General features: G+C 37.9%; 1 protein-coding gene across 1 annotated transcript in view; it reads left to right on the forward strand.

Annotated features, from left to right (window-relative positions):
- The first annotated feature begins 2,013 nt into the window (after window positions 1–2,013).
- The window catches only part of RHOBTB1 (Rho related BTB domain containing 1), a 50,538-nt gene continuing 39,728 nt past the window's right edge, over window positions 2,014–12,823 (forward strand). Inside the window, exon 1 of the mRNA XM_075026873.1 lies at window positions 2,014–2,087. The gene's annotated coding sequence lies outside the window, so the exon portion shown is untranslated. The remainder of the gene's footprint in view (window positions 2,088–12,823) is intronic.

Genomic DNA, 12,823 nt, shown 5'->3' on the forward strand with positions numbered 1-12,823 from the left:
TCTGAGCGCAGATTGCCGTCACAGAAATGGAAGATCTGCCTCTGCCACCATGGTAGGGAAGATGTTTACAATTTGGAGTTGTAATCAGGCAGCACAATGCTAATTAGGATTAGAACCTTTCTTTTGTGGTCCCAGCTATCTTCAAAACCAGAAAGCCGAACCGAGGTTGAGAGGCAGGGGATAGAGGCCAGGAACTTTATTTCTGTGAAGTGGAACTTTTAGGCTTATGCTTTAGTAATGATGAAAATCAGGTTTAACTACATTTCTATCTTTTTACACTCTTCAAACAACTGGTCTGACTTTACAGTGTAACAATTACAAAAATCTCTCAGCAAGCAGAAGAGTCTCAATGTGGCCTTTAATAGGACAAAAATGTAAATAATTAATGATTTCTGAAAAAGAATTATGAATGAGCTAGTGGAAGGGCTTTACATGTCTGTTTGAGAGTGAGAAGGATCTTGATGTATCAGTGGAGGCCATGTCTGTGGATTTTAATGAGGGCAAAGCAGAGAAAGGCTGGTTGAAATGTATGAGATCTTGGTGAAATAAAACCAGGGAAACCTCTGAGTTTATGATCAGTTAAACCAGATCCCTTTTTTTCTGAAAAGGGATGTTCTGAAAGAAGCTGCAGATAACTTCTAATCTACCATCAGTACTGAGGAAACAAATGAACAGTTATGAATGGTACAGTATCACATAAATAGGTATTTAAATAGTTTGAAAGCCCTGGGTGTGCTAATGCCACTACTTAATTTATTATTTGGTGTTTTGTTTCATTGTGGAATAAGGCTGTTATTTGTAGGGCTCACAAAGGGAGCTATGTGTGGAGGCTCTAAGGGCCTGCCTTGGAGAAAGTCAGGGTGAAGACAATAGAAAAGATGGTAAGTTTCTCAGCAGTCATAGCGCCATAAAACATGGTAGCTAAGGAAGACTGATATGGTCTTTGCTACTAAAATGCTTACGGATAAGTAGCAAAGGTGCTTCTATGGAAGGGAAGGACTTCTAGAAGGATATAAATATCATACCTCTAGCTCTAGTGTCAATTCCAGTGGCTTGTCTATTCAAAGGTGGAATGAGGTGTTACTTCAGTTTCTATGTTCACCCTCACTGTTGTCTTGTGCATGCTATCTACAGAAGGTGGGAATTTCTGTGAAAAACTAACTTCAGTCCTAAATTCAACTCTGAAATGTTGCTGATAAGGAGGGAGAAATACCTAGAAAAGCTAAGCAGGCCGCTAGTCCCTTCAACTGAAGAATCTGCATTTCACTTCTGCTTTTCAAGCTAGCATGAAAATTCTGAAAGCTACTTGTGTCATTGAGCATTGCTTTTAGGGCAGCATCTGAGGTGAAACCAATGTTGCTCCCACCTTAGGTTCTTGGAAAACCTCAGCCTTGCTCCTGGATGGGACCCAATTGACAATAATGCAGACATTTACCAAACCCAATGAAGCACTTCTATAATTAATTTCATTTGGGACCAAAGGTGGAAGCAAGACAGAAGTCCCAGTTCACCTGTCATCAGGCTGTCAGCTCATATTTTAGGGTCTTGTCATCTTCTTGAAGGTGGGCAAAATCCCCATCCTTAGACCCTGTTAACTAACCTATGAAGAGCTGGTTAACTGTGATACAGCGATGTTTGGTTCTGACACATAAGCTGTTTTGTTGGGTTTTTTTAAATCTAAATCCAGAGGAAAATTGTTCAAGAACAAGCTTTATTTGACAAAGCTGTGTCAATCTCCAGTTATGCTCAAAAGCTCATCTATCTACCCATGATTTCTTCAGTGCATTGGAGTGAACAGTTAATACTTTACTGCAGATATTCAATTTACCTGTTTGAAGCTTTGAAAGACTGTTTTGTTGACCAAGCAGTCTGTTTTACAATATAAAATAGATCATAAGAGATGTCTTTGGTCTTGCATGTGTTACAATTTTAGATTGAAAATAGTAAGGTTTATTCTCTCTCTTTTTTTTTTCTTTCTTTTTTCTCCTTCAGGAGTGCCACAGTAGGAGAAATGAAATATCTTTAATGGAATTCTGCTTTTGATCAAGCTGTTAAAAATGGATATGAATGTTATTTTCTCCTGTGAGGTAAGTATTCCCAAGGAGAAATAAAACAAACCCAAACAAAACAAAAAACCCTGACTCTTTTCACTTAGTGTTGCCTGTCACTGCTGCTGTTCTGTCCAGCAGCTTTTGGTCAGGTATTTTAAAGTTATAACATCTGTGACTTGGAGAACTTTGTACTGAAAGTCTTAACTGAAAAGTTCTAGAATTAATGTTTTCACTTACAGGATTAGTCAGCTTTGTTCTGATATTCCAGTAGACAAAAACAAATATATAAAGGATCAGCATTGTTGAGGAGTTAGTGTAATGTGTGGCTTCTGCACATAGTAGCTTTTGACCAAATGTCAAGCTTTTCTTCAAAGCATAAAAGAAATGGAAGCTGCTAAGTCTAATTTTCAAGAGTGAATACTTACACAGACTAACTCCAGATGCAGGAAATGAGTGAGATCCTGGGATGAAGAAAGAGTTTGTACCATAAATACGCAGGCAGTCTTTCATGCAACCAGGCAGCTTGCTTTTTGCCTGCTCTGTGCAGCCTAGGGAAAAGGTGGAGCTGTTGTCAGCCTGAATTACAGGTGCATATTACTAATGCTTTTGCCAAGTCCCCCACCCAGATCTTCACAGGTTCATACAGTAAGCATGTAAGTTAGAAAAAAAAAAAAAAATCTCCTTAATTTAGGATCACAGGAAAATTAAGGTTGTAAGGAAACTTGGGAAGTCATACAGTCCAGCCCCCTGCTCAAATTTTGGAGTAGTCAGTGAAATTAGGTTGTTATCACCCATTGGCCTTCCCAGTCTGTTATATGTTCAGAAGCATTAACAAAAGGTGGTTTTATATCTTGCCATATGTGTTAAATGTACTTTATAGTAATGCAGCTAGGAACATAATATGCTACTAAAATTTGTCAGAAGGGAAAATATTTTAATTAAGACAGGATTGTACAAGAATGGTCTGTTTCTCTGAACAAAGGAAACGATAAATCTCTGATGTATTTATTTCTTGCAATTACAAATGAAACCTCTACAGGTCATCTAACACAGTGACATGCTGCCAATATTTTCAAGACAGGTTCCCTGCAAGAATGACTCCTTCCCAGGCATCTCTAGAGAATCTATTTATTTACTTTCTCATGTAAGCAAAATTGCTCTCTCATAATAAAGGGAAGGGAAGTGAACATGTTTCTTATCCTGCCTGTTACATGTTACTGAAACATTTCCTCTGAAGTATAAATATTTGTTCATGGGAAAACATAGTGACAATGTGAATAAAAATAAGCATCTTGTCAGGAAGCTTAAGGAGCAATCTCTCCCCCGGGATCTCAAAGCAAACACAAACCAAGCGTTCCACCCCCCCATCATTATGTACTACCAAACAGAATGTTTTGTGACCCCTAGGAATAACTACTTCAGTGTTTTGGCCAGGGAGGGTCATACAAAGAACAGGTTAATGCTGTCAGGAGAAAGAGATTTCAGCATTCAGAGCCTCACAGGAGGGTCACTGAAGTGAAGAGACACTTGGTTTGCTTTGGATTTATGCTTATCTCAATGTGCTTTGAATTGATCCCTCAAAATTGGTAATTTAATAGCTTTAATAGTTACATTAGTAATTTAATGAGCCCCCTTGACAGACAAACATATACTTTGTGAACAAAAATAGAAGTCATTTTATAGGTAATGCAGTTCCTGAAAGCCAGTATATAATATTACATGTATGCAAGTTGTGATGCTATGAATTATTTAATGTACACTGAGTGATCTCAGCATCACAAAGTACTTATTAAGGCAAATGGCACACCTAAGAACTGCAATCTCTCTCTTCACCTCTGCTCCCAGTGTCAAGTCTCACTTCCCAGCCTGATTTTCTGTCTCTAAATGAATTTCTGAGTAACATGTGTAGCTTATGTAATTAAGTTAGAGAATAATTTTCTTGGAAACTTGCCGTTTCCACACCAGTTTATGTTGCTTCTGTGATTGGGTCTCACTTCTTGAAGAGAACATATCAGCAGGTCTGGACAAAAGTTAACTTATGTATTGTCATGTGCTTGAGTCAGAAAATGCTATATCTGTGGAAGGCATGTCTTTGTAGAGGTGTTATTTGCTCCTTAACATCCCGGTCACAGCTTATTTGCTTATGGGCTTCTGTGTCACTTGAGGCATTATGAGACAAGTCGTAGTAAATTTAGCTCTTGGGTTAAAGAATCTACTGCCCTCTCAGAGATTACTTTCTCCACAGTCAGTGGAATAAAATAGGTACATGTATGTTAGCCACTACAGGAGAGAATCTGGCAATTTAATTTAGCTGACAATTCAGACAGGTAAAAACAAAGTTCTGGACTGTGCAAAACCAGCTGAGGTGGGGGTGTGTGAAAGAGTAAACTTCAGTAGAATTAAATGTAGCAGAGCAAATTTTAAATGTTAAAACTGCTTGATCTAGTTCTTCACACGCTTATGATTGCTTGTGACTAGAGATTAGAAAATTGGGGAACTGTTGTGTTTCTGTGGTTGGGATGTCAGGGAAGGGGCAGTGTTGCTGTTTGTTGCTTTTAATCTTTGTAATTAAATTTATGTTCTCTATAACTGTCTATCACACACTGTTGAAATCCTGTACTAAGCACATTTCTAACTTCATCATGGGATTTCCTGTGCTTTTAATAAAGGAGAACGAATGATTCTCACAACATCTATGCAGAATTGGGAAACAATTCTTTGTTATTGTTAGGTGGGAAATGAAAAAGAAATTATGCAGTTCTGAAATGTCCATTTATTCAGGGAGCTTAAGCGACAAGGTATCCAACACAAGAAGTCCAAGTTGTGATATAAAAGTAGTACTGTCACCCGAGTATCCTCTTGCCAACTGGAATTACCTGTGTCTCACACTTTTGGGCCTAGCACTCAAGATGAGGATTTGCAACTATAAAAACATACGTAGTATGGTAATGGTACCTGAGCTTTAGATACTTGCTTGTTTTCACCACTTTGTCAGTGGTGAAATGTGCTTCTACACAGGCTCCTAAGTAGGCAGAAGTTCCAATAATTGTCCTGAGCAACAGGTACTGTTTATACTTGAGACAGATATATATGTTGTGGCTCTTATGACTATCCACATTTCAGTTCTTGATTTATGGCTATTGCTTAACACTTGAACTCCTTAAATTTGGCTCTTCTATTTCAGATACATGTTTTCAACTGTTGTACGTGCTTAGGCATATATGTAGATTATTGGTCACTAAATAAAGAGGAACATTTCAAAAAATGCTTCCCAGTCTTCTAAGGAAAATACCTGTAGGTCAGGCTCTTCTTGAGGTGATGCAACTGCCTCCATTGGAATTTTTCCAGGGGTGAATTTGGTTCTTTTAATCCTCCTTTCTTTGTGTGTTTGCAACAGTGGTTCTCACTGGTAACACTATAATTAAGGAACTCTCAATATTTCTCTTACAATAACAGTACAATAACACTTTAGCTGTAGTTCTGAATTTCAGCTAGAAGCCTAATGTAAAAAATAAGTGCTGTTCATCTATTTTAAATTGGAATGGTGGAGAAATATTTATCTTCTGTAACAGATATAGTTTCACAAAATTTTATAGGCAGTTGCCTCTGTCAATAATTCATATCTTTTCCTGCAAAAATATTTTGGAGATGAGATGGGGGAGGCATTCAGTTCACTTGAGGCTTCTATAATGCTACAAAATGCGCCCTGCTCTAGCACTTTTGCCAATATGTATGGGAGCAAGTAAGATTAATATCTTTGTAGTTATTCTCTTCTACCCTTACCCAGGAAAAGGACTCTTGCCTGACTCAGAAAAGACTGTAAAGGGTTCTTTAAAAATAAAAAGCTATGTGCCTTGCTACTTTATTGAAAAAGAAAAAAACTGTTAGTAGAATTCGTGATGCTTTGGCAATATGACTTCCAAGCAATGAGTGCATGAGAAATTTCAAGGCACTGGAATACTTCTGATTTTGTTAAAGCTCCCTGAGTGACTGATTATGTTCCAAACCACTGCTGGTAGTTCTAGTTTGGTTTTAATTTTTCAAAGGTAAATTCTGCTCCTGACATATTTAAATGCTGCAGTTATCTGTTTGTATATGTATAATTGGAAAGTGATGGGTTTTTCTCCACACTTTGCAAATCACACAGTATACATAGTAACTTGAATCCTTTAAGCTCTCTGTCTTTTGCTTAATCTGTACTTCAAGCCTGTAACAATACTTTGACAGCTCTTGAAGGTACTATGTTCCGCACCCTCAGTAAAAACTGCAAATATGTGCAAGAAAGATGTGCTTTCATGGTTGATGGCTTTTGAATGGTAGCATTAAAAAAGAACAGAATCCTTTTGTGTAACTATTGCTATAAAACATCATTTGGGAAAGCCTTATCAAACAGCCTGCAGTGAAACATACAAACTGTCTTCATTCCCTGCTTCTTAGACATGGAATCACTTGTGTACCTTCACTTGGATGGATCACTTGTGTGCATTCCTCTGCAATTTCTGCAGTTACCATTATCCTTCAGCTACACATCTTTGCTAGAATTTACAGAAAGTGTTTCAGGGGGAGAAAGATGTCCATCAGAACCAACCCTGCTAATTTTCTTTCTGCATATGATCTAAGGCCTTGACTCAACGGCGAAACAAAAACCTGGTAACTAGATTTGCTTAGACATATTGAAGTAAACTGCTAAAATAGCTAAGCAGTGTTTGGACAGTGGAAACCTTGTGTTGATATAATCCTGTCTAACCCAGTGAATTTAAGTTTGTGTTGCAAAAGTGCAGTCTTTGAAGGCAATCTGTGCTAGTGTAACTAACTCATGTCATGAAACTGGGGTAAATGGTTGTAAGAGGCACAAGGTCTTACCTTCCTGGAAAAGCTTTCTCTTTCAAAAAATGTGTGGTTCAAAAGTAGAAAATGTGCAGAATATAACAGGTGTTTGAGACTTTGAATTTGGATCTTGAATGGTTAAAGCCACAGTGTTGCTACTATGCAGAATCACACTATTCAAAATAAATGAAGACTCGTACTGTAAACTTGGAGGGGAGGAGAAGGAATTGTAACCCAAACCAGTACATTCTTTGAACAACCTAGTGGAAAAAATATTAAAGTGATAGGTGTTTCATTCGGTGTTGTTTTGCTTCAGCTACTTTAAGTTATATGTCTTCATCTTTCTAAGACAGGCATGTTGCAACTAATTTGATGGATTTTTTCTTCTTGATTACCACCTGAATTGAAGCCCAGAGGAGTCAGTGGAAGCTTTTCCCCATCAGTTTCAGTAGGATTTATATCAGGTTCTTAAACCATAATTGGGGTCTTTTACTTTCGTGTCTAGCTAACTATGGGACAGAGGTGCAGAAGAGTAAGTTGTAGGTAATAAGGCTGTTTCTCAAAGATTAACGGTGGTGAGATTAAGTTGCCCTTGATTTTAGTATTTAATACTGCTCTGTTGGTTTGACACCCTATAAAGATCAGAATATGGCTGCTGTTCTTGTATATAAGCAGTGATTCAGAGACCAATAATACTAGTCTTTGGCAACTGTGAAAAAAGAGAGAAAATCCACTTTGTTTCTCTTCCTCTCATCAACCCTACCCTACACCTTCCCATTCCTGTAATTAGAGATCTGTGTTCAAGACTTCTCCTTGTGATCTCTTTATAGCACCAGTATAAGCAAATCTGAGCAGTAACAGCATGTCGTTGCAGAGATCTCTATTTATGTATTGCTCCTGTAGAATTTGTGCAATCTCTGACCAATATTTCAGCTTCTAAAATTTGGTCTACCTTTTGTATCCTTCTGCATATAAAGCTACTAGGCTTTTAATACGTTAGGTGATTTTCACAAGCCTCAAAAGGGAGAACATTTATAATGCTTTAAAGAATGAGAGCTGATCCATTTATATACGGCTTTTAAAGCTCAATACCTCGGATCAAAAGTGAGAAGCAAAGACTGTGTTTGCCATTGAAAACCTCCTCTTGTAGTATACAGGGCTTCCAAGATACCACTGTCTTTGAAACTCAGTACTCAGACAGAAGTGCATTTTGTCTGATCTACATAGAGGAGGGACAGAGACCGACAGCTAGCCAGAAGGTCAGACGGACATAAAATCTTCCCCAGCTGACTGTTTGCTATGACTCTCATTTCATTCCACAAAGAAGTTCTTTCCATTCCATTAACATCTGATTAGATGGCAGAAACATTTTAAGAAACTCTTAAACAGTTATACAGATGCTAGCACTACAGGTGAGATAATTGTATAACATAGTACAGACATGAAATCAGTTCTTCAAGGTGAGGCTTTGCTCCTGGGATTAGCATTTCATATATGTGTGAATGTTGTCCTGTGAAGTGGAAATAAAGGGTTATTCTGGTATGTCCCAGTCTGCGAAAAGAGGAAGTAGCTAGGGACAGTATTGTCAAGAAATTAGAATAATTCTTCTCATATTAGTCAAATTTTCACTGCTGCATTAAGCATAGCATTACCCTTAATTTTGGTTAGTGAGCTTTATAAAATATAACACTCTAATAGATTGCCGTAAAGGGCAAACCATTGATTTTGAAGGTGAATCTCCTGTACCTTGGAAAACACTGGAAAATAAATACTGGAAATAGCTGATGAAACAGGCATGCTTTGAATAGTTGGGAAAAAGTCTTATGAAATTTTGGTGCATTCACTTCCAGTTTCATTCCCTTGCCAAACAGCGAAATGACACACATTCAAGAAGAAATCCTCCTACTAGTCAGTTCCTCCCATTTAGCTTCTGTTTGGAACTGTTTTTATAAGCTAATTAAATCTTTCTTACACATGTTGTAGTTCTGAGGATCTAGAAGCATGGAATATAGCAAATACAAGCTGTTGCAAACTTGTTGCCGCTAAAAAAAATTACACATCTAATACAAAACTGTGCTGTACAACAAATACTTAATACAGCCTTGTCCTCTCTGGGCTGTGAATGCAACGAGCCATAACTGCCACTTCTTCCCTTGGGGATTCTTACATAACTACTCAGCTGTTTCTCTTGCTGTTCTTCATATTAAGCCAAAATTTTATTTTGCTTAATTGTATCCTGGTACACCTAACTTTGCAAAGAGGGACTACTCAAACGAATCCACTCCCTTTTAAGACAAAACTATGCAGCCTGTAGGAAAAGAAGTGCAGCAGCAAAGGCAGTAATAGAGTTTTGTAAGGTTTCACGAGAAAGACCGACAGCGCAAGTGAACAGGCTGAGATGTACCTGAGTCAGTAGAGTGCCCTTCCAGCAACAAAGGCTAACCACGTACTGGGCTGCATTAGGATGAGTGTAGCAAGGAGGTCAATGGCAGTGATTACTCCCCTCTACTTGGCACTTGTGTGGCTGCATCTGAAGTACTGTGTCCAGTTTCAGGCTTCACAGCACTGAAGAGAGATTGACCAGCTGAAGAGAGTGCAGTGAAGGGCCACTAATATGGTTAGGGGACTGAAACATAGGATATAGACAGAGAGACTGAGGGAGCTTTTTATCTGGCCTGGAGAAGAGAAGTCTAAGAGGGCATCTAATTACTATCTCAGGGACCTAACAAGCTGTTGTAGGGGAAACTAGACTCTTCTCACAGTTGCACAACAAAAGGACAAGAGGCAGCAGTCACAGGTAGCAGCAAGGTAAATTCTGACTGGATGTAAAGAAAAACATTTTCATAGCGAGTGGCTAAGCAATGGAACAGGCAGGTTGGAGACTGTGGACTTACCATCCTTGACATGATCAGGCTTTGAAGTTAACTGTGCATTGAGGAGGAGGTTGGACTAGATGACCTGCAGAGGCCCCTTCCCACCTAAACTGTGATTCTGTTGTGGTGTGAGGTGAGGAGAGCAGGGTTAAATATGGAAGCAGGGGAAGGCAAAAGCCAACATCCTACATGAGATTAGACTAAAAACTAAAGCATTGTTGAAATATAACCCTCTGAAAAAGTGGTAGGTATCTAATTTTTATTTCAAATTATAAGTATTGGCATTTTCCTTCTCTAGACAGTCCCTTTCTTGTTTACCCAGCTGTTTAAAATGCATGCATATATCCCTCTTCTAGTGAAAAAGAATGTGGAAATACAATTTATAAGGCAAACAACTGGTGCTATATGTCATTCACAGAATGCTCTAACAAAATCTGGTGCACTGCAGGCTTCTTAACTGATGATGGTCTTGCACTATATTTAGCATTCAGTGAGTAACTGAAAAAAACCCTAACAAATAGATGCATAATAGTCTATGTTGATGTCTAATGCACACAGTGAAGATATCATTGTATATGTTACATGTCTCCATCTCTGAGAATTGAGACAGTTGTGTGGGATAGTATCAAAAGGGATGGAACTGGCCTAAGCAATTTGCACAGTTGGCTGAGAATAGATGTTGACATCACTAAATAGAAGCACCTTACGTCAAATGCTAAACTCTGTCCTTATTACACCAAAGAGAATAAAGGACTGCATACAATAGATAACAGTTTTGAAAAGAAAGCTAATTGTGAATGCATAAGCATTTGGCATGGGTACATTACAGTTCTGAATGCAAACACATTAATACAAAAATTGCATTGTCAGGAAATGACTTGAATTTTATTTCAATGTGTATAGAATATACATTAACATAGTTTTTTCAAGGCACTTATTCTCTTTATGAATTTTTTTTTATAAAATCTAATGAAATATATCCTAATCCATTACAGAATTAGTTAGAAATTATTTTGATCTACCCACATAATTAAAGCCTCTAAAACTAATTGTGGGGAAAAAGTAGATTTCAATAACAGGAACTGGGTAATTCTGATATTTTCATTCACATGCTGCCAGTTGGCTGAGATTATGTATATCACATACAATGGGTCAATGGTGAAGTCCACAACTGAAGTACCACATGTCTCCTTATTTTGGCTGTACAACAGTCATTCTTGTTCCTTTGAATTGTTGAAAGCAGGTTTCACGGACTGTACAGAGTACCTTCTGTCCCTGTGAGATTGCCATATGCAACATGGAGCCCATATGGGATAATTTAACTTACTTTGTTTTACTTAATTCCTTGTGCATTTAAGCTTATTTCCACCAACAGATCTTTTAATCTTAACATGCTCTTAAAGTCTTCTAATATGAAGGGCCCTTGCATTCAGGGATAAGGGATAGAGAGGAACATTAGTTTGTCCTGTACAATAGATAACAGTTTTGAAAAGAAAGCTAATTGTGAATGCATAAGCATTTGGCATGGGTACATTACAGTTCTGAATGCAAACACATTAATACAAAAATTGCATTGTCAGGAAATGACTTGAATTTTATTTCAATGTGTATAGAATATACATTAACATAGTAATGTCCAAAAGTTTCATTTTTGGACTGTCCTAGGCTGCCTCTGCAATGTCAGATCCGTGTTCTCTCAGTGCATACTCAAGCCCAGGTCTGTAACTGTCCATGCTGACTGTTATCAGTGTGTATAACTTGTCTTAGGAAACTGTGTTCATGCTTGGGCATTACTACATAAAACAGAGGGGAAATAATCTCAGTTGTATTGTATTAAAAGTTTGAGTGGGTCCTCAGAGGTAGCAAGGGGCCACATGACTAGATTTTATTTTTTTTTAAGCAGGCATCCGTGATAGACCCTACCTAGACCTCTTAATACAGGGAAGAATCCCTTGCTTCCACATGATCTTGAGTCTGGGATGTAGACTTTTTCAGAAGGCTGGTAAACAATATAAAAATTAAACTCCAGACTTACTTACCATGCTTAGACTATCATTCTTCTGCAGATACAGCAGACTTAGATTATGATGGGGTGGTAAGAAGCATAGACTAGTCCATTTCCTCCTCTTCCAGAAGAGTTTTGACAAAGAAACTGAAGTAAATGCTTGCAGTCCCTCTTCCTGCACCTCCTGTTATCCTTGACTGGTATTTTTTCAACCCATCTACTCCTGAGCCTTTCTCTGGTGTCTCAGGGGTGCAGAGGATGAAAGGGCCTAAGGGTACTGAACTTCAGCATTTCTGAGCTGGTAGAAAGCTCCTTGAGGAGTTCTGCTAACACTGCATGTTGGAGCAGCCTCTGAACTTTAACTCTCCAGATTCAGGAGTAGAAAGGTTATTTGTAAATTCAGTTACAGTTTGATGTTCTCTCCTGATGTTTTTTAATCATCTGAGAAACATATTCTCAAAAACAAAAGGTTAATTTAGCCCCAGAGTAACAAATAAGATGTTGGAGCATATGGGAATATACCTTTACATTTGTACTTCCAAATGCATTTTGTGATTTAGCAAAACTAAAATAATTCTAAGTAAGTAGAATTCTCCATGGGTGTGAATGCATGTTTTAATTTAATATTTATTTTTTTTTAATCCATTTGTTCTCTAAGTTGTGTGATAGTGTTAAAAGCACATAATGGAGATGCAACAATGGGCACACTTGGCAGCCCATAATCATGTTTTGGAGAACTGTACATACATGGCAAAAGCAGACTCTAGTTAAATGCTAGTCATCATCCAATGCCATGTCCTTTAGGATTGCTTGCAAAGATGGAACTTATTTCCTTCTCCCTTTCCCTCTAGCTGTCATTCTCCCCTGAAAACAAATTAAAAAAAGAAAAATCCAAGCTGGCTATCTGGAATACTTAAACATCTAATTGAGTAAAGCTTTACCATTACTACTCATATATTTTTAATGCTTATGCAAAGTCAGTGGGAATGCTCGTGATTTATTACTGTGCTTTCTTGTATCAAAGCCTTGAACCTGTTGGTTGATCTACACCCTATTAGAGATGCATT

The sequence above is a fragment of the Buteo buteo genome, chromosome 4 (assembly GCF_964188355.1).
Source record: "Buteo buteo chromosome 4, bButBut1.hap1.1, whole genome shotgun sequence".
Classification (NCBI taxonomy): domain Eukaryota; kingdom Metazoa; phylum Chordata; class Aves; order Accipitriformes; family Accipitridae; genus Buteo; species Buteo buteo.